The 24269-nt window shown below is 41.7% G+C and overlaps 1 protein-coding gene across 16 annotated transcripts in view; it reads right to left on the bottom strand.

Annotated features, from left to right (window-relative positions):
* Positions 1-24269, bottom strand: part of NTRK2 (neurotrophic receptor tyrosine kinase 2) — a 270371-nt gene that overhangs the window by 194327 nt on the left and 51775 nt on the right. The gene's annotated exons all lie outside the window — the stretch shown is intronic.

Consider the following 24269-nt stretch of genomic DNA (forward strand, 5'->3'; position numbering starts at 1 on the left):
GTAATTTGGTTGTAGATGCTATTCCCTCAAACTAATACAAACATCAGTAGACTAGAACTCAAACTGAAAAGGAATTGGAAGGAATTGTTGGAATTAAAAATGAACATGAAAATGTTTCTACAAAAGACAGGAAATACTGGAGTATGGAATATACCAATTTGTCTAATCAGATCAAGATAGTTATAAACATTGGCACCTGCTATAGAAGCACATATAGAAAGTTGTAGAATACATAGAAGGATGTGATCTGAGACCAATGATAAGCTACAGGAGAGGTCCTTCTCTAAAGAATAAGCTAGTTTGAGCAGATATTGCACATACTTCCAGTCAGAAAATATCATTAAAGAGACTTTTAAATGTGGTCATTGTATGTCATGCATACATATATATGAAAGACACAAAATATACTCCACATTTAGACAAAAACTTTCAATGTAATAGTACTTGCTGGACAGCAAATGTTATATACTTGTAAATTTTCCCTTGTAACAAGCTATATGTAGGCCAAACCACCCATTGAAAATAAGAATACAAAAACACAGAAGCACTTTTAAAGTTGCCAAAGGTGAAATAACATTAATTAAACACTTTCAAAATGTTTACATTTTGGTACATTTGTTATGGTACATTTGTTGGTAACCTCCAGACTTGATTTCTGTAATGTGCTCCATGTGGGGCTGCCTTTGTCCATAGTCCAGAAACTTCAGTTGGTTCAGAATGCGGCAGCCAGGTTGGTCTCTGGCTCATCTCAGAGAGACCATATTACACCTCTGCTGATGGAGTTACACTGGCTGCCTATAGGTTTCCGGGCAAAATACCAATTGCTAGTTATAACTTATAAAGCCCTAAACGGCTTAGGCCCTGGGTATTTGAGAGAACATCTTCTTGACTATGAGCCCCACCGTCCATTGCGGTCATCCATGGAGGTCCGTCTCCAGTTGCCGCCAGTTTGTTTGGTGGCCACACGGAGATGGCCCTTCTTGGTTGCTGCCCCGGAGCTATGGAATGTGCTCCCTATTGAAATACAATCCTCCCCATCTCTGACAATTTAAAATATATATTTTAAAACCCATCTTTTTATTCAGGCTTTTACAGCTTCTTGAAAATGTATAGGTTTTTAATCTGTGATTGTTTTTTAAATTGTTAGTTTTTAATTGTTTTTATGTGTTTTAATATGTTTTTAACTGTTTTATTATTGTGAACCACCCAGAGACACTAGTTTGGGGTGGTTTAAAAGTGTAATAAAATAAATAAATAAATAAAATCACCATTACTTTAGGGATTTTAAAGTAATGATTATTGATAAAGATGAATCGTGTAAATATTATAGAGTGGACAAACAGAAGGTATTGATACAGAAGGAGACCAAATGGATTTTTCTAAAGAATAATGAATAGTATGATTCCTAATAATTTAAATGACAAAACAGAATATTCAGTTTTTCTGTAAACAATCTTGATACAGTCTATGCTTCATAAGAGATTTTGAGACATGTTTAATTCAAACAGAAATAACAACAGAAGATCCTGAATGTGAATCTCTTTAAAGATCAATCATGCTTACTAGCACAGCAGAAGAATATAACTACAGCTGTCAGTAAGTTAATCAAGATAACAATGCCAGGTACTATATAAGAGTTAGGCGACTAGAGCCAGAAGAGAGCAGTTTGAAAAAGATACAGATGAGAGAACAAACTAGAAATAACAGTTCTCCAAGACCATAAGGGAATTTATTGAGTTTTTGTTTTTATTAAAATTGTTTTACCAGCTGGTGGGTTTACCGAAAAACTATACCTTTACAACTTACATTACAGATAATGGTATGAAGAGAATTAGAAGTGTACAGGAGAACCCTGTTATTCATGGGGGTTCTTTTACATGTGGGGAGTGTGCAGATAGCAAATCCATAAATAACAGGGCATTAGGACTATGGGAATCGGCAGGGTTGGTTCCTGGACTGACCAAAATGGCTGAACATGACATTTTTGCCCCCACCTCAAATCACCTCCAAAAGTGCACTATCATGCTGCATAGTCCAGGGTATCCGGGGGCTGGAAATCAGCCAAAAATCATGGGTTTTGCCCTGTTTTCAACTAAATGAGCCATAAAATGGCCCCCAAACACAAAATGGCAGCCAGAAGTGACCTCTGAGGTCATTTCCTGCCACCCCAACGTGAGGATATGCGGGTTTAACCTGCCCCCCCCCATTTTTCTCCCACATATACCGAGGTCAGGTGATAATTACCCGACTACGGATACACAAAACCTCAAGTGCTGGACGCACGATTAACTACTTCCTCCTGAATACTGAAGCTTAAAGTGGGTAACGAAGACTACTGACAGCAGGTTATTGCATTCAAAATTTATTATTTAATCCAGCATAGACCATCATGATTGTTCTTACCAAAATATCTTTTTGACTTAGACCTGAATAAATTATAGTGACTGAAACTGAAGAAGCATTAAACAGAGAATCAATACAAACTGTTTTTCAGTCACTAGCATCCCCAGCTGTGTTTGTCTTATTGCAGCTTCATAGCCATTTCATTGTGTAGAATGTTTATTGTGGACATCTATCATTCTCTCTTCAGAGATATACAAAAATTGTTTTAAATCTATGATTGTATACTGTTCACCATGATCATTTTTGGTAATATTGTGTGATAAAGCATATTGCAAGATTGAAAGATGTTGTAACAATGAAACAACATATACTGTTTTAAATGGGATTAGATGGTGATCCTTGTAGGCCCCCTTCCACTCTGGTCATGAGATTAGAGTGCAACTCAATCAGTAGACTGAGAATCCGTCTCTCAATGTCAGTTCTCTTAAGCTTTTTCCACAATCTAGATCTATCAATAGAGTCAAAAGCTGACAAAAGGTCAAGAAACACAACATAAAGGTGCTTTTTATGACCATTCGCATATTTCTGGATCAAGGCCTTCAAGGTGATACAGTGATCTATTGTGCTGTGAACCCCTACAGAAGCCTGCCTGCTCTGGGTGAAGCAATTTTGTCATATCTGCCCAATCCTCGAACTTGTTTAAAAGATGCCGAGTATATAATTTGGAAGATACATCCATGAGGCAGACTGGAGAGTAATTAGAAGGCTCCTGCCTACTGCCTTTTTTGTATATTGAATAAATAATACTTTGCTTCCAGTTTGGGGGGACCACACTGGTGTTATCAATTTTGGAGAACAGCCTCACTAAAATGGGAGTCTACCAGTGGGTAATCAATTTAAATACCTCCGGAGTCACCATGTCCTCTCCAAGGGCGTTCCTCAAGGTCAAGGAACCAGTCTGGAGGCCCTTTATGGGCCTCCTAACCGGTTTGAAGAACTGGTGGTTCCACCGGTCCAAAGATGGGGGGGGGGCTCCTTAGGGACAGGGGAGGGTGCACTTACCCCTCCTGCCGCTTTTCCCTCACCAGCGCTCAGTTATTTTCAGAAATCCATGGGGTGGCAGCGTACCTCCCTGCCGCCCCTTCCCCCATTGTTGGCCAAAAAGGCGGAAGTATCATCTGCGCCTGTGCCTGCAGTCGCGCGCACACAACGCACATCACGCACGCGACGTGCATGACATGCGGTGGGTGCACACGCAGGCGATACTTCCGCCTTTCCGGCCAACAATACCCAGAAGGGAGGTATGCTGCCACCCCATGGATTTCAGAAAATAACGGAACACTGGTGGGGGGGAAGCGGTGGAAGGGGTAAGTGTACCCTCCCCTTCTTTCTATGGCCCATCTTAGTCTGATGTGCTGTGGTCAAATGGGGGTTCATTATGGAAATTTCAGGAAAAATATCACATATGCCTGAGCTGGAGAGTATTGCAAGTTGCCTCTGTTTCAGCCACAGAGTTGTGATTTTCTCATTAAGAATGCCATTTAAGTATGTTGTTTGCCTTAGGTAAGGCCAAGCATTAACAGACTTGTAACATGTTACTTATACATCATCATCATCATTATTATTAGGGTCATAGACCAGAATACAATCAATGATGCACTCTACAAAATAAGTAAGGTAACCAAGAACCTTACTTATTGATAAATTGATAAGTAACCTTACTTATTGATAAAAGAAGAGATTAAAAAAATACTAGAATACTAAAATAATCACTTCTAAAATACTATTTCTAAGATTCCAGGGCCAATATGGTCATAGTCATAGAGGAGCAACCAGAGTGCACCAAACCCTTGTGGCTAAGAAACACAATTTTGCTACTTGATAGCAAATACTAGAATGTAACAATTGAATATTTAGATAACATTGGAATATTTATCAGCTAAAAGATATGACATTAAATCAATCTGGGTAGCCTGTAAATGTTCTTCATAAGGGTTGAATCAGCCTTAACTGAGAATCAGAGCTACATGAAGGCCCACTGTGCATGCATGGAGGCCTCCAAAATGGCCACCGCAAGGGGCGAAGGCCCAGAACAGGCTGAAGAATGCCCAGAATGGGCCAAAGAGCACCCAAACTGGGTGAGAGAGGGAATTTCAGAGGCTGACGGGAGGAGGAGGCACCTCCAGAGGGACTCCCCACAGCCACACCAGAAACTCCCAGAGGGGATAAGTAACAACAACAACAAAAAATTGTATCCATGAACCCACCTGAACCAAACCAAACAGGGGAGGGTTCAAGGGGTGCCGGACCAAACTGGCCTGGTCTGGTTCCGGTCCAGTTCAGACTCGAACCAAACTGGGCCAGCCGGTTTTGTGCACACTCCTAATCTATGACACTGCCATCATTAGCACTTAAAAAGGTGTAGAATCCATGTGAGTTATCATGGTCAGTGCCATGAAGACTGCAAAGTCCATATCTGAAAGCCAGATTCAGGAGGGAAACTCCATGCTTATTCAGCACTTTTATCTAAGGAGGTCCAGGTAAGACACAAGTCCTCTAAACTAGTATGGGTCTTCTTAGTAAAGCTATTTATATTCTGGACATCCCTAGCACTGAAATCCCCAACCAATAGAATATCAGTATCTGACAGAAGTTGCTCAACTTTCTCCAGCAAAGTTTGTAAGCAGGACCAGACCTGGACCACATAAGGGAGGACCAGACCTGGAGCCACATAATCTCCCTACCCACAGGGAGATATACATTAATGCAAGGAATGGATCCCAGATATTTGCTAGCTATATGAACTGTCTATGTATACTCACTATCAGACCAATCCCTTTGGTTAACATTTCCCTCATAGCCCCTCACTTGCTCTCCCTCATGGGGACCCCATTTGATGGTTGATAGTGCAAAACTGCACAAGCCCTGCAAATATATATCTAAATATCTATCTATTTCATTTAGGCATACCCATCATTAATCCCATGCGTGGCAGCTCTTGCAAGAGTTCACAAGTGAGCTGCCAGCATTGGAAGATGAAAGCAGTGGCTCTGGGCGGGCAGGGAGAAAACAGTGGTGGCCGGCAGGTATGGGGGAGAAGACGGCGGTGGCAGGCGGGCAAAAAGCAGAAGCAGCAGGTGGGTGAGTGGGAGAAAACAGTGGCAATGGGGGAAGAACTAGAGGTGCAGATGCTCTGTGCCCAGCTCAGTTAGTAATAAAGAAGTATCCTGGCACCATGTATCCTGCAAAAATATGACATCAAAGTTTTCCAGATCCTTTTAAAAATTATTATCCACAAACTTATTCTGCCTCCAAGCAGTATCCCAGGAGACTGCTTTTATGGAGTCGGGGTCTTTTTAATTAGCATGGTTTGAAGCTGCTACAATTTGGAGTCTTCCATGCAAGTGCCTCCTTCTACATCAGGACATATTGGCAGCCTATCTTCATCTGTTGAGTGAAGTGGAGAGTTCCATTGTACCAGGTTTTCCAGATCTTTGGCACTTGCTACAGGAGGGTTAATATCCTCTCATTCAGCAAGTTGAACCAGATCCATCTCATGGGCGCTTTCCAGGCTATCTGCTCAACAGCAGCAAAATAACTCAGACAAGTTGCATTCAAAACATAAACTGCAGGGGGAGCAGTCTCACGAAAACTAACAACCCGAAAAAACAGCAACTTCTTAATGCTGGATATACAGCGTCCTAGCTCTGTATCACAGCGATTAAATTTGACATAAGGCATTTGAAATGTGAATAGTACCCTGATGTCTGCGTAAGGACTGCGGTGTCACAATGCAGGAAGTGTGGAAGCACACTTCTGAGATATGACATGACCTTGTTGCAGGGTCTAATCTGGAAAGTGCCCTGGGCTGAGGAGCTGTTAAGTGAGATAAGCTCAAGGTTCTGGATAGAGCAGGGGAGTCATTTGGCTCTTTTATTGATAGTAGGTCATCAATAATACACTTTTGACTGTAATTCGCTGTAGAAGAGACACATGCTGAGAGTGGTTCAGCAAAACATTACAAGGAGGTCAATGTATTCTTGAGGCCCTCTAAAGGTAAAGTGTGCCATCATGTCGATTTCGACTCCAGGCACCCACAGAGCCCTGTGGTTTTCTTTTGGTAGAATACAGAAGGGGTTTACCATTGCCTCCTCCCGCTGTGTAAAGGTTCACGAACCCCCTCCAGACCAGACCGAAGGGGGTTCGAGGGGGTGCCGGACCGAACTGGCCTAGGCAGGTCTCGAAACGAACTGGGCCAGCCGGTTCCATGCACATCCCTAGTACCAGCAAGGATTCCTTTTTTAAAAAAAGAATTTTTGCTTTTATTAGTAATAGAAATAGAACAGGTTACATCTCTGAGATCAACATAGTCATACATGCATAAGAGCAATGACTTATTCACAGCAATGAAAAAACAAACAGTAATAGTATTTAAGTATTCTTAAATGAGTAAAGATAATCTATAAGAAAAAAGAGTAGGTCTAAAAAACTAAATCTAATTGTCGGAGAAAAAATGGAACTTAAACCTCACACAGAACACTCCCCCTGGACTTAATCAAATGATTCAGAACAAGAACAATCAATGGAGAAGAAAATGCAAATAAAAAAACCTGAGTTCTGCCATAAAAAAGGTGTACGTATTGTAAACACAGAACCATATATCCACCAATATTCTATAATCAAGATTCCCATCTCGTCCCATATACGTATACAACACATCATAATAAAGTAAATGACAGAAATCTGTTAAACCTTCAGTCGTCATCCTCTTCACTTAAAAACAAACAAACAAACTGGAAAGATAAATGGAAAGATGTTCTTTCATGAAGAGGTAGACTAACTTCAGCCGGAACTGGTCTCTATAGCCCACCACCGGGAGAATAGGCTATCAAGCTAAGATCTCTCCCCATACATACATGCAATCCTTCTCAATTTCCTTCTAATTGTTTGCATCACAACAAGTAGTTCATTCAACAGTTACTATTATAAAGTTTTCATAACAACCAGTAAGTGCCCATAGGGGGAAATAAAAATGAAGAAAAATACTGAAATAAGTAAGGGGAATGATAAAGATATATATTTCTGAAAAATTAAAACTAGATTTCAATTAGAAGCTAAAGCTAACTTCAATTAATTGTTCAAAAATGCTCAAACCAAGACTTAAGAATACCAAAAAATCAAACACTGAACTTTCCAAACAGAAAGCAAGGATTCCAACGGGCAACTTTCTGCTTGTTAGTCAAGCATTTCCGTGCTGCACCACTTAAGGTGGTTGAGGCCCTCTAGCCTGCCAATAATCTCATCCTGTTAATTTCTCTCACCAAAAAGTTGGATTATTTCTGGCAAACACCACATACATATGCCTCTCTTGCTTGTGAGCCTTACCCTCAGCCCAACTGAGCATGTACAACCCCATTGTTTTGGTGGTGTTCTGTGATTACGTGGGAGTTCCATCACCTAAGGTGCCTTGGGTTTTGAATAAACACTGTTGTTGTTTTTGGCCCCAGAATATGCTTCCAGTGATCTCTCTTCCAAAGGATGTCAAAACTTGATAAATGCTCCCCCTGGAATTCCCCATTGCTCAGGGTATAACAGTATTAACAGTTGAAACATATGGAGTCTGACCCAAGTTGGTCTTTTATGCAGTTTTGGCCCTAACCATTCATCTAATAGCAATAGCAATAGCACTTACATTTATATACCGCTCTATAGCCGGAGCTCTCTAAGCGGTTTACAATGATTTTTAGCATATTGCCCCCAACATTCTGGGTACTCATTTTACCGACCTCGGAAGGATGGAAGGCTGAGTCAACCTTGAGCCCCTGGCCAGGATCAAACTTGTAACCTTCTGGTTACAGGGCGGCAGTTTTACCACTGCGCCACCAGGGGCTCCTGGTGACCTAGAGCTAATGTCCAGGAAAATAATGGTGGCAGGGCTTTTCTCTTTTTTACTTAAACTGTTTATTTTACACTTTTTTGCCATGCCTCTGCAGACAGTGGTGGATTTTCCAGCATTTGAAGCACGTGATGTGCAACGGGGGCATGGCCTGGGCTGCCGAGAGCCCGAACGAGCTCTCAGCTCATCATTTCAGGCAGCGTCGGCTGCCTGATAGGACGTTTTTCCCTTTCTCTCCTTCCAGAAGGGGGAAATGTTCTATCGGGCAGTCAGCACTGCCTGAAATAAATGGTGAAGAGTTCGCCCGGGCTCTTGGTGGCCCGGGCGTGAGAGGGGGGAGTTCGCTCTGGGCATTGGCGGCCTTTTCCATTGGCAGCATGGATTCTTTGAACCCGTTCGTCCAATGGTGGCTCCACCCCTGGCTAGCAACTGCTAAGTACACATAGTTGTCCAACAGGTACAGCTGTTTACACTCGGGAGGGCTAGCAACATGGCATTAGTGGCAGAAAACATTTGTGTGTGGAGCAATGTGTCCAAGATAGAGGTGAGAAGGATCAACTGAATGATGTCAGAAGTGTGAGACTTAGGAACATTTCTAAATGTGAATAAGCAGGTGCCAATTCTAAACAAAATCACACCAGAGAAAAGTCAAAAGGAGCACTGAGAACATGTCAGGTCACTTTGAGGCAACAAATCTATAATAAAGTTTCCTGATACCCTAACAAAATTATACTATTTGTTTCTGATACTTTTTCATAACAGAACCAGACAACTGAGGACTCCTAATGTGGCTCTGATGCTGTTAAGAACAAGTGGCTGCACCAGAAGAGCTTCAGCAGTTTCCCCCAAGAGCAAATTTCAACAAAGAAAACACTGGAACCGACTATTCTTAACAGTGTTGAGGCTGCCTTAGGAGTCTGTGGAGAGTCATGCAGAGGAGTCATGCAGAGTTATGGCTTCATAATTGCACATCATGTCAGCCCATGCAATTAAAAGGGGGATGCACTGAGAGCACATTCATCCATATTGCTGCTCAACATGAGCGTGGGTCGTGCGTAGAGTGGCAACTTGGACAACACCCCTCATGCAATAAAGTAATGTGCCAGGAGCTTTTTCACACAGGCTTTTAGTCTTCATCAGAAAGAAGGGTGTATGTTCACATATCGACCAGATTTACCCCAGTGTCCCTGTGAGCTATCAGGGAGCACTGCACACATGATTCGAGTTTTTCATTGTGCGTTAGAGTGTAGCTTGATTTATATCAGGGGTTAAAATAATCCACTTTTTGCAACTTTAAACTTGCAGTAAAGCCTTGCAGTAAATTTATGATAAAGCCTGCTGTCTGAAAATGCTTCAGGAGGATGTCAGGACATCTGTGAAAGATGTCAGAATGTTTGCATCCCCATTTTAATTGAATTAAATGAACCAGAAAAGTACAGTCTGAATTGCCCCCCGCCCTTTTGTTTACTAGAACTTTGAGGTCCGACAACCAGAGGTAGGTGCAAAACAGTGGCTCAGAAGGGTGCAATACAGTGCAATCCTAGATAGATAGATAGATAGATAGATAGATAGATAGATAGATAGATAGATAGATAGATAGATATAGATATAGACGCATTATATTTACTCCCACATATGTGAGCTAGGGATGTGCGAGCTGGCTTGACCTTGAACAGGCTCGGCTCAACGGCTTGACCATGAGCTGAACCGGGCCCCATTCAGATCGAGGTCAAGCTGAACTGGCTGGGCCAGTTCAGGCCCAACTTGAATGGGGCAGGGGGCAGTAAAAGTGTTTTTAAAATATGACAGACTTACCACCACCAAAGGCTTTGGCAGCCCCAGGGGTGCTGCAGCAGCCACAGGGCATCTCCAGAGACTCCTCTGGCCCTGAAATGGGCCGAACCAGCCCGTAGGAGACTGGGGGAGGCCAGAGGGAGGAGGAGAGCCTCTGGAGACACACACACCCCAGCCGCCACCATATCCCCAAGGCTGCCAAAGCCCTTGGCAGCAGTAAATCCATCATATTTTTAATGTTTTTACTGCTCTCCGTCCCCTTGAAACCAGGCCCAGCTTGAATGTGCACAGAACCGAACCAGACCCTGTTCAGTTTGTGTCTGGTTCAATTCGAGCCAAACCAGTTATTTATTTATTTATTTATTGTTTATTGTTAGATTCATATACTGCCTTTCATTAAAAACAATCTTAAGGCGGTTTACAAAAGTTAAAACACATAATAAAAATGAGTTTAAAGTATTCAGCTAAAAATATAAAAACAATCTGATATTAAAATATATAATACACAAATACAGAAAACTATACATGGATAAAAACAACCATGTTTTCCAGTTTTGTGCACATCCCTAATGTGAGAATAGGATTGCAACCTAAGCATTAAGGAACAGAGTGCCTCAGCTCAATCTAGGAATTTGTCTTAAATGACAGAACTGAGCTCACAATCCTTTCATGTACAAATATGTTCCTCATTCCCACCCCTGCCCCTGCCCCATTTTCCTTGTTTCAGAAGTCCAGCTTAGAAGATAAGGCTTTTTGTCGTTGCTATTTAACTTTTGGGAGTCAGAAGCCCTTGCTGATCTACTGAGAATCACCCAAGGATATAACAATACATTCCAATCTACTTTCTTCCCAACCTCAATTTAGATCGATCAAAGCACAGATGCAGCAGTAAGCTGAGCCAGCCACATGAAAAAAATAATAGAACCTTCTCAAATAGTGGGAAATTCTCCATGTAGAACATCCCCATGGATGCAGCAGTGTGGAGAAAGAAATTTCTGACCCAGTTCAACCACATTTATTGGCAAATTGTGCTTCCTGGCTGAAATTTATTAAAGTGCAGTGATGAAAAATGGGCAGCCACACTCACATGTATTGCTGCCAGGAAGTATCTCCTGTAAATGTGGCTGTACTGGATTAGATATTACTTCCTCCACATCGCTTCATTTGTAAGGCCATTCTGCATGGAAGATCTTCCATTGTCTGAACTGACCCATGCACACATTCTATATGCCCTTCACACATTTTTTATATTTGAGAAACTGGATGTCTTTGTATCCAAAACAGTGCATTGTGCCTATATTTTAAATATATACTTCCTACTCAGAATCTACTGCACCTTGCTGAAAACTGTAAGTTTTAATGAGCAGAACGATTAGAGCTTTACCTGCAGATTAAAAAAATTTCCAGGGGAAATTATTAGGGCTAACACTGAAGTATACAATATCATGTATGCTACACATATGCTCTGGATCCCTCCTGTCTGTGCCGAATTCAATGAAAATGAAACTTATGATAAACATTCCTTCCAGTTGGCATCTTTCAGATTTATATCCTGATATTTTCCATTTCAGGGTGAAACCACTATGTTCTTTTCTTCTAGCAACAGGAACCACAGACAACGGAATCTGATAGTGCTCAGTTAAAATTAATGCCAGTTTGTTATTTAGATTTTCCACAATATGTATGGGCATTAAATTTTTTCATTTGAAGCCATTTTGAAGAATATCTTATATTCTAGACCCCAAGCTGAGAAGAAAGAAAACATTAACAAGCTGTTCTAGTAAGAACGAATCAGCCTACTTTCTTTTCACTGTCTCTACATCTGGACTAAATTTGGTGCAAATTGAGGACCACAATTAAGATCTCTTGCACCACAAATGTGCATGTGCCCACCATCATAGATCAAAGTGGATGTCATTATTACAAACTGCACCATTGTGGGTCACTCACTAGAGATGTTGCAAATTTGGTTCAAATCAGTTAGACAGTCCTCAAGTTACACCTCAAATGTTTATGCATCTGTCATCTTGAATTGGGGTGGATGACATCATCACAACCTTTGCCACTGAGTGTCCCTACACTTGTAGCAAATTTGATTCAAATCGGTTAGACTGTCCGCAAGTTATCTCACTTGCACCTCAAAAGTTTACGCGTGCGCCATCTTGAATCTATGTGGATGACATCATTACAAACTACGCCATTGAAGTGTCCCTGTGTGTCACTCACTGCAACTGGACCTAATTTGGTTGGTTAGCCAGTCCACAAATTAGCCCGCTTGCACCTCAGATGTTCACACGGCCGTCATCTTTATTTGGAGTGTATGACATCATCACACACCACACCATTTGGGCATTCCTATGTGTCCCTACAGCTGTAGCAAATTTGGTTCAAATTGGTTAGGCAATTCATAAGTTAGCCCATTTGCGCTTCAAAGGTTTATATGTCCACCATCTTGGATCAGGGTGGATGACATCATCACAATCTATGCCATGGAGGTGTCCCTATGTATCCCTACAACTGTACCCAATTTGGTTCATATTGGTCCAGGCATTGTGAAGTTGATAGTGGAGGACACATGGATGGACACACAGACACACACACACACAGAATGCTGGGTGATCTCATAAACCTACTAGAAAGTAGGCTAAAAATGACCTTCTCTTCTAAAATGAAATGTCATGTCTATTACATTTGCATTCAAGAGAAACTGTACCCTTTCTTGAATATCTTCAAAAAGGTGCATTTAGTAAGTACCTTTAGTTTTGGTAATATAAAATATATTTACAAATTATTAATGAACTATAAACTTCTCTTATCTGACTGACAGCCCTAATTTTGCAGATTGGGCACTATGCATATGACATTTTACTGGCAAGGAAGAGATAAACCATGTCCATTGTTAAAAATACTGGCTGACAAGATGAGGAAAATTACTCAAAGTAGTTTTATTGATGTTAAAATAAGTTAGGCATTGCCTAACTTGCCCTTTCAATTTCAATAGGTCTACTTTGAGTGATTTTCCTCATCTTGTCAGCCACTGAATATATTATTAATAATGGCATAATCTACCTCTTCCTTGTGATAAGATATTGCTCCATCTCTCCTTTAGGTCCTCCAAATAACAGATCAGTATTCCCATATGAACCTCTAAAGACTTTGATACTGGCTGTCATTAGAAACAGAGTTCCTAATGAGCTTCTGAATTGCGTCAATGATTTACACACATCGAGCATAGAATTTATGTCCTTCAAACATACTTGTACGCCATGTTTAGCAGTAGGAAAGGAAAGGAATTCTAGGTTTGCTTTTATTAGATATGCCCCATAAGCAATTCTAGGCTTGTTTGTCATATTAACTGTCTGAACAGCCATAACAGTAGAGAGATGTATTGGCACGCATTTCATAATTCTGTAACAATGCCTCATTCTGCTTCTACTTTGTTATTAGGGTGTAGCTGTTTCATCATGCTTGGTCTAGATAAGTGGTAGATAGTCTAGATAAGTGGTAGATATGGGTTAATTGAGCTTCTCCTGTAGCACTGCTGTGTTCATAGTCCCCTTCAAGTTCATAGCCTGCCCCTTCAAGAGTTCATAGTCCCAAAACACAAGCTTCTGATTGATACAGAGGATGGAAATGAACTAAAAATAATTAAATCGCATTATGGGTCAAATTTCTTCCCTACCCACTATGAATGTTTTGGGGTTTTTTAAACAAAGATCTGGTCTTTCATTGTGAAACATTCCAAATTCTTTTCCGCCACTGGCAGGAAAACACCATCTGACCTTCATTAAAGTCTTTGAAATCCTTATCTGAAATCTGCTTAAGCATCTTCTTGGAAGTATTCTAAGACACAAACTAAATTATTTAGTATGGGAAACTGCAATCATCTATTATACTGAAGTTTCAGAAATAACTACTATTGCTTCATAAATCTGTTTTCATATCCAGGTTCTTGTTCATTCATTGTAACAATATTTTAGTAGCAGTCTGCTCTTCTTCACATTATCTTTAAATCTGGTCTGAAACTCATATGTGTATCATAATTGGATGCTTCCATGCATCTGCTCATGGCTGCATGTGTTCTACAGATCTAGCTGAGAAGGTGACATCAGCTGATTCAGGATTTAAAGAAAATAACGTGCAAATAGTTGGATTTATTGACAAATTATTCAGAAACCCTTTAAAACTCCATTTCCTAGGGCTCTTTGGACCACTACTGTTGCAGTATTCTAGGCACTTTGAGGGGAAAGGGTGGGATTATAGATATAGATATCGCTGCCACCCACATTATCCCTGCCTGATGCAAGGTAGGTTTGAGAAAAGGGAAGGTGACAGTGAGGAATTTTTAGGTGTTCATGGGGAAGTGCTGAAGGGAGGTGAATCACTTAATCCACTTGTGTATTGTAGCCATTTCTTGTGAATACTTGTGGGGAAAAGATGATGGGGCTGTTCTCATAGGAACATAGGAAGCTGCCATATACTGAGTCTGACCATAGGTCCATCTAGCTCAGTACTGTCTACCCAATCTGGCAGCGGCTTCTCCAAGGTTGCAGGCAGGAATCTCTCTCAGCCCTATCTTGGAGATGCCAGGGAGGGAACTTGGAACCTTCTGCTCTTCCCAGAGTGGCTCCATCCCCTAAGAGGAATATCTTACAGTGCTCACATATCAAGTCTTCCATTCATATGTAACCAGGGTGGACCCTGCTTAGCTAAGGGGACAAGTCATGTTTGCTACCACAAGACCAGCTCTCCTCTCCTCTCATGCACAACCTAGCCCAGGTTAGGAATGTCCAGGTTGGGTTAGACTGTGTGTGAGAACTGCCAGGATCAACCCCAATCCCAGAGGGCCAGAGTCGCCTAGCCCAGCTTTTTATCCCAGATGCTAGCCAAAGTTATTAACCCGGGCTACTTGCTGACTGACACACAGGACATATGTCAACTGGTCTCTAAAAACAACCCACATCCAAGCATTATCCAGAAGATAATCAAGACACACAAAACAGTCATTTAAATCTAACAATTCAAATAACACTATATCTGATTGGAGTGAAATCCATGATGTATAACTGGTTATGCTAAACCAGCTATATATATAATTTTCTAAGGCGTACCCATGGTTAATCCCATGTGTGGCAGCTCTCGCGAGAGTTTGAAAGCAGAAGTACCGTGGTGATTGGGCAGTGGGGATTCCATATGCAGATAGGGAGGAGGAGCCTGTGAGAGCAGAAGCACCATGGTGATTGGGCAGTGGGGTTTCCATATGTAGCTAGGGAGGAGGAGCCTGTGATGGTTAAGGTCAGTTGGAATGCAGCTGTTACTGGTCGGAAGATGTTCTTGATTGTAGAGGAGAGGAAGGATAGTGGGCCAGGGTCTGCGAAGAGATGGGTTGTGAGGAGGAAAGAACCCCTTCAGGTGAAGGAGGCTGCTGCTGTGTGAATTAGATGAGGAAACAAGATGAGCAAGATCTGTTAACTCAAGAAGGGAGGGGGAGGGGAAAAAGAAGGGAGGGAAAGAAAGACAGAGGCAGAGAGAATGGAGGAGAGAGAAAGAGAGAAAAAGAAGGGAGGGGAAGAGAGAAGGAAGGAAGGGTGAGGGATGGGCCCATGCCTGTCAGCAGCCTGAGGGGAATGAGCAGCCATGGCGGCGGCGACAACAAGGAAGAGCCCGGTCAACCCCTGCTGCTGTTTGGGGCTACCAAGGCCACTGGTGGAGGGAGGCAGGCAGGTGAGGGATGGGCCTGCCTGTTAGTGGCCTGTGGGGGATGAGTGGCCATGGTGATGGTGGCAGCAAGGAAGCAAGTCAACTGCTGCTGCTGCTGTGGGGAGGAGCAGGAGTGGGACTCAGGTGAGGGTTTGGAGGTCTCTGGGTATAGGGGGCTGCAGATTGGCCAATAGGCACCACAACATTGTAGCCGCAACCAAGAGGGGTGAGGGGGATGGAGTAAAGGGATGGAGGAGTAACCAAAAGGAGTGAGCAGGATGGAAGCAACAGGATAAGAACATAAGAACATCCCTGCTGGATCAGGCACAAGGCCCATCTAGTCCAGCATCCTGTTTCACACAGTGGCCCACCAGATGCCTCTGGGGAGCCCATAGGAAAGAAGTATTTGCATGCCCTCTCTCCTGCTGTTGCTGCCCTGCAACTAGTATTGAGAGGCATCGTGCCTGAGGCTGGATATGGCCCACAGCCATCAGACTAGTAGCCATTGATAGACCTGTCCTCCATGAATCTGTCTAAAGCCCCTTTAAAGCCATCCAAGCTGGTGGCCACCACCACATCCCATGGCAAGGAATTACATAGATTAAATATGTGCTGTGTGAAAAAGTACTTCCTCTTGTCAGTCCTAAATTTCCCAACTTTCAGTTTCATGGGGTGACCCCTGGTTCTAGTGTTCTGAGAGAGGGGGGAAATGTCTCTCTGTCTACCCTCTCTATATACACTTTGATCACCTTAGTCTTCTCTTTTCCAAGGTAAAGAGCCCCAGATGTTGTAGCCTAGCCTCATAAGAAAGGTGCTCCAGGCCCCTGATCATTTTGGTTGCCCTCTTCTGCGCCTTCCCCAGTTCTGCAATATCCTTAAAATAGAGTGACCAAAGCTGTACGCAGTATTCCAGATGTGGCTGCACCATAGATTTGTATAAGGGCATTATAATATCAGCATTTTTATTTTCAATCCCCCTCCTAACATGGAATTAGCTTTTTTTACAGCTGCTGCGCACTGAGATGACACTTTCAATGAGCTGTCCACCATGACCCCAAGATCTCTCTCCTGGTCAGTCACCGACAGGGATGGAGGAGGAGGAGCAGGAGTCCAGCTCAGGTGAAGGTAAAGAGATCTCTGAGGTGAGGGGGACTGTGGTAGGGGGTGAGGGGAGCAATCAAGTACTAGCGCGCAGATGCTCTGCATGGGTTAAGCTAGTTTGTATTAAGGAAGAACATTTCAATGAAAGTGACCAGTGTACAACAGTACCAAACATGCAAGGATGCCAGGGTGGGGGTACTGAAGGGAATCTGCTAGCCATCCATTGCCCACTTTTGCTGACAATCCTTGGATTTTTACTATACAGGAAACGTTTAGGTAATGATGAGAAAGGGAAAGAGAAAGTCAAGTATATATTTACTAACACTTGGTATCTGGCAAACTGCCATGACCTCACTACAATGGCTGGAATTACTTTGCCATTGCAGGCCTTACAGACGGCCAAGTAAAAGGAATAATGTCACATTTGGCAACAGTTAAAGAAGCAATCACACCCTAATGCACTTTGGTAGCCACACAGACTACCAGGCAATGTATGTTATTGTAAGGGAACAACGAATGGTGTAAGGTCAGAAGATTCCTTAACAGTTATCTACATGTTCATGTTTAAAATAAAGAAAACTTCAAAAAGGATGCAAGAATCTCCTTTATCAAACATTATAAAACTCTTCTCCAAAGACTTGAACATTAGCAACTTTTTCAAAAGGCAATTAAAAGCTAAATTCTGAACTTCAGGATAGCTCAGCATATATGCAACAGAACTCAACTTCTAAAAGACCAGGTTAGCCAGAATAAGTTACATTTTGATAGACAAAAATGTCACACTGAGATGCAGATACAGGATGTAACTGTACACCTCACAGTAAACAATCAGAAAATATCACTTAACATTTCTATGCAACTTTACAACTGGAAAGCAGGAAGAGAGTCAAGTTCATGGGTCAGTTGTTCTTTCCAGCCCATCAGTAAGGGCCCATGAAGCCACAGATATAGTGCTACATAATCACGCCATTACTATGAGGTAAGTTGAGCAAGTCTCTGTAGTCAAGTGAAAATACAAGAAATATTGGCCCACATGTTCCACAGCCCTATGAGAACAGAAGAAGGGCTACACTCTTGCATAGAGGCTACAGCGTGGCTGCTGCAAAAGCTTGTTTTGCAGCCAAGTGCAAATGGAGTGGGATGGGGAAGTGATGTTCACTTCTCTCCCCTCCTTCCAAAAGTCCTTTCTCTTGCAGAAATATGGCCCTGAGGGCTGTGTGACTCTCTACCTGGATTTGGCTGTGGATCAAGCTTTCACCACAGCCATGCTGCAGCCTCTCTGAAAGGGCTCACCCTTTCTTTCTTTCTTTCTTTCTTTCTTTCTTTCTTTCTTTCTTTCTTTCTTTCTTTCTCCTATGGCTGTGGGACATGTGGGCCAATGTATATAATGTAGAAGACATAGAAATGTTGTTGTTTTGCATTATCCATGAAATATACACACATAGGTTAATAACAGATAGTCCAATTATCAGTTTATGTGTTCCAGCTGAAATAGAATGTGGAAAAATTGTGTGCTTTGGCATTAGGACAGCAGAGAAAAATATCCCAAATGTTATCCACACATAAGAGACCACTCTTCATTGTTATCTTTGTTAATATTTTTTTTAAGTAGTAAACTTCCAATGTACACTCCAAGTTCGACTGCAACTAGGCTTTAAAAGAAAACCTTTGACCATTTCAACCATTAAAAGCAAGTACCGACAGCACTACTAACCATCACTATTTTTTGCTTCAATGATCTGCAGATATGAACAACCTTACTAGGAAACCACAACAGTCTCACTCAATTTCCCAGCAAGTAATTTATTAGCATCTGACTGTTGTAAGGTCTTGTATTACCAGTACTCATACTGCCTTCTACATAATTCTTACTCACACTATATGCAGGGAATTATTACCATGCAAAATGCAAAACATCTGTCAAAATAAATGAACAAAGTACTTTGACTTCCCACATCCCGATTCTTCCCCCGCCCCAAGTAATATCTGCTTGCCCTCTTGCATGTTCATAAGAATTCAGAATGAAGCATTGGGTCAAATAAACTACACTTTTTTCCGCTATGATGCAGCAAAGTTGCTTTTAAAAAGCCAAGCCAAATCCTAATGTGTCAAAAAGATGGGTGTTTAATATCTCTTGGGATGAGCTCTCAGAGTAGAAAATTGGGTCAAAAGCAGTTCGTACCCCCAAAACAGTAAGAAAAACTAGTGGCTACATATTTATTATCAAACATTACTTTTTCCTAATTCTCAGTTAAGTCAAGCCTCTCCGTGCCTGCTTTTAATCCCGCTCCCCACCAGCAAAGAAATATATAAATAAAAGAGATTAAATCATCTCTATTGCTCCAACAATGAATACATATATGCTTTTCAACAAAGTTCTCAAGGCGGTTTACAGTACTGTACACAAAAATAATAATAATAAATAAATACGATGGTTCTTATTTATAGTACTTACACTGATACTAGATCATTTTGACAGAAAGGCTTATGGGCCAAATTCACATATATTTGTTAGTACAATTCTAGCTTTTGAATCCCTATCCAAGCTGCCTTCAAGTTTCTCTGACAGTATACGAGGGCTGTAAAATTAATTTCTGTAATTTACAGATTCTTTAAGATTTGCTTATACTGCTACAGAACATGAACATAAATCTGGATGTGGTTTTATGGCTGTTGAGAACCCCACAATCTAGTTTGAATATTGTAAGAATGAACTCTGTATTCCTAAGGCTAGAGTTGATACATCACTAAACGTTGCTCTAATACCGTTTTGAGCACAGTGACCAAATGTTGATTCCTACACTAATCTTCTATTAATACCAGGTCAATTAATTCATTTGGTCCAACTCCCTTCAAGCTAGTGTCAACTTAATATGGGTAAACCCTCGCCTCCACAGCTATGGTGCTCTCCCTGCCAGTCCACTCCTTCCACAAGGGAAAAAAACCTTACTTTGAGAAAAGCAGTCAAGCACTACGGATCATTTGCAGCCTTGTGGGACCACTCCTGTAGCAATGAGAGCCCTCTGATGCCTCAACTCCCTCTCCTTTCCTCAAAGAAATATATATTCTCCTTATGAAGAAGAGGAGATAGTAGCAGAAAAGGGAGAACAGCAGTTAAATTGGGCTTTTCAAGTGTTCATACCAAACACTCAAAAAACCCCTCAGTGATGTATCCACAACAGTTTTCCAAGTATTCAGTTGGAACACTTGAAAAGCCCAATTTAATTTCAGCATGAGCCAGAGGGGTCTTGCACATCTCCAGTCTTGAATTTAATTTGAAAATAACTAGTTGAATGCCTATTCTGGAGTCAAGAAACATTTTCTTTAGAAGCTCTGAGGGTTTTCTTAACACTCTTTGGGCCTGCAAGAAAAATGCAAGTATTGTACAATTACACTGAGTTGGCAAAAATACTATGAGAAAATAGCTCTTCAGCCCTGACTATCATCCCTCAACTCCCAGCTTCTACCATAATGCTACACAGATCAATCATTCCCACCCCGCCCCCCGCATCATTTCAGTTGTAGAGCCAAAGCAGAAAAAATCTCACTGAACAGGAAAAAAGAAGAAAGGTAGAATGCAAAAGTTTGTGGAGGGATGGAAGGCAAGGGATGAAAGGCAAACACTTCAACTCATCTGTGCTGATTTTATGGGTACATTTATCTGGCTAAGGACTATAATGCATGGTCTGAACTATGCAAAGTGACACATATTAGAACTATAAAATCTGTCCATATTTAACATTATACACACTTTCCCCAAAAATCTGGAATTGGGTTACTTCTAATTACTTGCACATACTTCAAGAAGATGGCAGAGTGCTACCATTTATCTATCCTAGTACCTTTTTAACAAGCTTATAAGGATCACTTGGAGTTAAAACCAATGGCGCTCACTTGGGAGGAAAGCAAAACAAAGCCCAGTTATTGACAAAATCAATAAATGCCATGCCATTATTCCTCATGAATTTGTAGCTCTCAATGCTTGTAAAGCAGACATTAGGTTTTTCAGAACAGGCAATATCATGTCTGAACTCCTGGATATGTACAAACTGATGCGTCTGTAAGACATATTTGCCTTTTGTACATTACTGACTGCCTATCTCACATCCATCTGCTCTATAGAAAAGAATCATAGGTTAACCCAAATTAAGCTATATCTGCCTTCTCCCAAGAGAGATGTCTAGGTTTTACTGCTCCACTGTAAAGTGTGAGCACAGGTTTGCATAACTTATAGCCCACCAAGCCAAATGCAACCCACCAGCCACGAAAAGTAGAAGTAAGTGGGTGGTGCTTGCCCTGACTCTTAAGAAACAACTTTTCCTGCAAGAGGAAGAGGAATGATTGTAACTACTGTAAACATGTGTAGGCTTTACTTCTATAAAGTTCCAGATGATTTTCTGTACAGGCACAGAACCAATATCTGTACCTGCACAGAGAATAAAGGATGCACACAACTGTTCTCTTTACCAAGAAATGGCAACTAACAAAAAAAAAGAATGTGAAGTGGAAGAAGACCTCTGCTAACAGTCCCAATGTATCTGTGATACATCTGGTAACATACAGCAAAGAACTAGGATGAACAGGAAGAAATTGAAATTAATATACAATTCCTATAAGGTCAACAGGACAGACACTTGTATGGTATTGGGCTTCTCTGCAAAAACATAAATTTCCACAACTGGAAACAAGATACAAGGTACAAATGAGAGTTCAAAGAGTATTTAGGACTAAATAGCATTCAGAACCTTCCATCTTTACAATACTGTATAGGGCAAGGTGCTTACTGTAGTGTACTTCACATAAATACAGGCATCACTACCGGTAGTTGATTTGCTTAGACAAATAATTTGTTTTATTCTTTTAAAGCTAATGTAATTTATTAACTGAATATTCAAAAGTGGACTAGCATGCCATTTACAGTATAATTAAAATGTTCTAGAATAAGAGCAATTCTGAGATTACTTCAAACTGAAACAATCATTTTTAGCTTAACATACATATACAAATGTTTAGCTTAACAGGGTAAGAATAGCTGCCCTGGTGCTTATGTGGGACAGGGAGCTACAATTAAGGAAAGGTAGGCTACTGTAACTTTTCAAATAATCAGTTCTTTATCTGGCAAGATAAAATTATTATTTAGCAAACTATTCTGAAAAGCCATTGTAACAAGGGTTCCACAAAAATGAATCAAAAATGTTCTAGAAGACATAGAATTATTTTGGTTGGAAATTCTGCACATAGGCTGCTGTTGCTAAACAACCTGCTCACCATTTTAGTATGTAACCTCTAGCTAGAGTAGGCCTAAAGTCTTCAGCTGTATAGACCTACTGTAAAGGCTATGCCATGGGGCTGCCTCCATAGTCAGTCAGATCAAGGGTCACACAGATAAAGGAACTTGGAGTCTGGGAAAGGCAGAAACCACACCCAACCACACCCAACTCCTGCATCTGGATGGTGCTAATTTCCATTCTAGTGAGCAAGAATACTGGAACAATGACCAATTCCAACAGACCATCAGACTTTACTGTAATGCAATCAGATATTAATTGAATTTTATCAACAGAGTCCTGCTGTCTTTTTGTTCAAGTTGAGTATCATGGCTAATCAGTGCTCTGGCTAATCCTAATTTGTACATCTGGGCCTGGGTACTTGTGGTTCTAATGTCCGCGGTTCCATGTATCCATGGTTGGGCAATTGAACAGCATATCTGCGGTTCCTAGGTGGCCAGAAATGACCTCAGAGATCATTTCAGGCCAACATTTTGCAGCACAGAGCCATTTTGAGGCTCTTTTTTGGAAAAATATTTCCTGCATTTTTCGTGGGAAATGGTGGAATTACAGCGGGGCGGGGGGCACTGCTGGACAGCTGAAGACTTGCAGACAATTTCCTTCTCTTGGTTCTTAAGTTTTCAGCCTTTTTTGCCATTTTTTTAGCCTCCAGGAATCTAACCCCTCCAATTCTCATTGCCTCAATGCGTCTATCTACTGTTTCACCATCAATGGCTTAAACTGAGAACAGAAACCCCGTGGATAACGAGGTACACCTGTAATACATTATCAGTTTAAAGAATTTCATACTTTTGGAGTCTCGGACTCCCAAATTCATTGGGCCCCTCACACCCACTTTATCTCCAATTAGGAAACCCCAAATTCTTTACTATAGGAAAACCTTTTTGCCCTACTTTCTTGCCTTTGAACCCAGTGCCTTGCCACCCCAGAAATAAAAAATTTAAATCCTACAAGTAGTCCTGCTCCTAGAACCCAAGGCACTTTAAAGATCAGGTTTGCTGGTGGACAAATCACTCTGCATCTGACTGCCCTGACTGGCTGTTAGCCCTGCATGGGTCAGCCCCAGCAGCAGACTACTTTAGAGTCATATACTGAGATACCTTTCCAGGTAGCCTCCTTGCCCCCATAAAAGTGAACACCACTGTGATGTAGAATCCTGGATTCTCTTGCTTAAGATCTACTCCCTGAGGTGCCAATCAGGCAGTCTTACTATCTCTGGTAGTATGGAATGCCACATCTTCTTGCCTGAGAACCACTCCTTCATTGGTCTTAAGGCAGCACTTACTTAGGATATGTATAAAATCTTTCTTTCTTTCTTTCTTTCTTTCTTTCTTTCTTTCTTTCTCCATTCTCCTGCTCTTCTCTAAATTCTAACTTTAACTTTAACCACCAACAGTCAAGCTATGCAAACTTTCACCTTCTCTCTCTTTCTCTGTCAGAATGGTCTTGCGTTTTGCTACCACAACCAATACTAAACAGTACACCCAGGTTTCACATTGTGCTCTGTAAAATAAACTTTGTTTCTATTTCTTCTCAAAAGCCCCAGTTTCTAACTCAGTTTGGCTCTTCTAGAGGCTATTCTCACAAGCAGCAGGAACCAGGCTAAGGGAGCCCAGCCCAGTTCCTGCTGCGTGTGCAGCAACAGGAGCCACACAGCTCCCGGCAGCGGCTTGGCGGCAAGCCTGCTTAAGAAGCCTGCCACTTAAATTTGGTTTCGGGTGCAAAAGTGCCTGAAAACCAGGTTAAATGATCGTGTCACCACATTGCAGCGCAGTTCCATGCTGCAGCGACTCACGAGTAGCCTCCTGATGGGGAGGCTACAACAAGCCTCCCCACATTCGGGGGGCTCACCACAAGGCACCGTGCACCTGCACGGTGCCTTATGGAACTTCCAGGGGCCAGGTTGAACCCCACCAGCTCAGTGACCAGAGTCAACCAGTAACCATCTGGGCAGCCAATCCGGCTGTCCAGGAAGTGCTGCCTGATGATCTACAGGGAGAACGGGTCAAACCCGATCTCCTAGTAGACCACGTTTTGGCTCTACACACAGATCATGTGTAGAGCCTTCTAGAGTACGTTAAGGTAACACTTCACTGTATAGACCCTATTCCAAAGTCACCTTGCAGGTTTGGAGCTAGAAAGGCTGG

The sequence above is a fragment of the Hemicordylus capensis genome, chromosome 2 (genome assembly GCF_027244095.1).
Source record: "Hemicordylus capensis ecotype Gifberg chromosome 2, rHemCap1.1.pri, whole genome shotgun sequence".
NCBI lineage: Eukaryota > Metazoa > Chordata > Lepidosauria > Squamata > Cordylidae > Hemicordylus > Hemicordylus capensis.